The sequence below is a fragment of the Vespa crabro genome, chromosome 8 (assembly GCF_910589235.1).
Source record: "Vespa crabro chromosome 8, iyVesCrab1.2, whole genome shotgun sequence".
Classification (NCBI taxonomy): Eukaryota; Metazoa; Arthropoda; class Insecta; order Hymenoptera; family Vespidae; genus Vespa; species Vespa crabro.
This window is the reverse complement of record NC_060962.1, coordinates 7,492,588-7,495,087: the sequence shown is the minus strand read 5'-3', so window position 1 is coordinate 7,495,087 and position 2,500 is coordinate 7,492,588. Positions and strand designations below refer to the sequence as shown.

The following is a 2,500-nucleotide window of genomic DNA, read 5'->3' as shown; positions in this document are numbered from 1 at the left end:
ACTATTACTATTATTATTATTATAATTAGATCGCTCATTTGATTTCTTTTCATAATTGAATATATTTATCTTATCACTCTCATTCGATAATACTTTTATCTTTCATACATTTTTTATTCGCTCTTCTTCAATTTTTTTTTTTTTTTTTTTTTATACTTATTTATTTATTCTTATTAATTTCATAATTAATCGTAAAAGGACTAAGTTCTTTTATTTTTAAGAACAACTCACTTATAAGCACTCACTGTACGGCTCTTATTTCGATTATTAATTGTCGTCAATTTGACTTTCTTTTTCTCCCTAAAATTGTTCAAGACATCTATAAATCGATCTCTCTTTTTGTCTCTAGATTTTTTTTTTTTTTTTTTTTTTTTTTTTTTTTTGAAAATATTTACGGAAAGGTTTATGTACGTTACGTTTATTTACATAGGGCAAATCAAAAGTGCTTAGGTGAGCCAAAAGTTTTTCGATAATTTTAAGAATCGATTACCCTTTAACGAGACTTTTTCTGATCTTTTTTTTGTTAGACTTGTAGTTTTATAATCTGAAGAAGAAAAACAAAGAAAAACAAAACAAAAAAAAAACGAATAGAGCTTAAAAAGTTTCGTAAAGTAGTAATCGATTTTTTAAAATCGGTTAGAAATTTTTGACCCACGCTAATTTTTTTTTCATGAAATACATGAAAATACATACATGCATACTCTTTCTATATAGATCTATTTTCTTTCTCTCGTTTTGGAACTTAATTTTTCGGTCACTCGTTTAGTTTCAAATTCAGCTGAATTTGACGTTACATTTATATCAAAGGGAACGTAAAATCACAGATTAAGTCGTTATAAATTTTATGAGCACAACTATCACGAATCTCGTTCAATTTAAAATCACTTTTATTTATTTGATCAGTTTTTTTTTTTTTTTTTTTTTTTTTTTTTTTTTTTTTTTTTTTTTTTTTTATTAATTATTATTTTGTAAAATAAACGATCGGTATTAAATATTTTGATTAATATAAATAATTAAGTATCACAGTTGTGTCAGTTTTGCTATCGTCGCTTGTATTACATATTAATATTATATTATAAATATTAACTATTTATTTATTTAAAATACTGATTCAATAAATAACAACTGATGAAAATGGTTGCGTGTTACGTTAAAATAAAAGATAAATATAATACTTAATATCATCCGTTAGGACATTTATATTAGTTAATTCAACAACGAGACATCCCTTTTGGACATCCCTCTTCAGTTAGCTCGTACAATTTTCAAGTTGACCGTCTCGCTCTGTTGTAATCCGATTTGTATAAAACATGTTTCGCTAAATGTTAATTAACCTTTCAAGCAGTAGATTTTCCTAGTACTAAATTAATACAAAATTAATTTATGAAATGTTATAGAATTAAGGACGACATTTTTACGTTACAACGAGCATACGAGCAAATAATAATTTGTTTAAATACCGAGACCAAATTTATGCAATTTATTATGGTTATTAATATTAGGCGAATTAGTAAATAATATTGTAATTTTCAGTATTTTAGATTTGAATAAACAATATTGTATTCGATATTTTTTTTCTTTTTTTTTTTTTTTTTTTAATTACTGAAAATTTTTATGTTATTTATTAAACTGACTCGATACTATAATATTCAGTTAGGTCGAATGAACTTTTTGTTTTCAGTTATTTTTAATAAAAAGAATAATTCTTTTATTTATATCAATTTCTTTTTTTTTTTTTTTTTTTTTTTTTTGTATAAAAATATAAATCAGAAAGTATTTATAATAGATTTAATGAAGCAACATTTTTCTGATAAATGAAATATTTGTGATGAGGTTTGACTATTTAATTTTCTTTTAATACGTTTCGTTAATGGAATTCAATATTTACACGTTTAATCTCACGTATTATTCGAAGAATTAATTATGAATGCCACTATTATTATTATTATTATTTTTTTTTTTTGTTATAAATTAAAAAATGTTAAAAGAAAGAGGAAAAGCTTAATTGAATTTCTTGGCCCTAAACGTGAAGTACAATTAAGGGATACATGATTCGCAAGATAATAATATATAACAATTTTCCCTAAAAACACATTAGAGTAGGAAGAGTTGTTCAGTGAGACTAACCCTTGTACAGTCGTTCACACTTCTTGCGGTCAAATCTGGCACAAATGTTTCCCTTGGTAAGGCCATAATACTTACACCATTTGTATTTTAACATAAATAGCGTTATGAAGACAAAGATGTTGAAGAGCTTTTTCATTTATGTCAGGTTAAGTCGAAGATCTCGAACACTTCGAAGAACATCCTCCCTTTTAACGAGATTATAATCATCATTTATTTATTTATTTTTTTTTCTTTTAATAATCCTCTGTAAAATGATATAACTTTGAAATATATTTCCTTTTTCTTTTCTTTTTTTTTTTTATCTTTTTTGCTAAAAAAAATTATTTAATTGTTAGTTCATATATGATTTGCATTAGGTAGGTTAATGTTTGTT

The 2,500-nt window shown here is 23.9% G+C and overlaps 1 protein-coding gene across 26 annotated transcripts in view; it reads left to right on the top strand.

The window, feature by feature from the left end:
• The window catches only part of LOC124426049 (glutamate-gated chloride channel), a 100,205-nt gene that overhangs the window by 3,866 nt on the left and 93,839 nt on the right, over window positions 1-2,500 (top strand). The window lies entirely within an intron of this gene.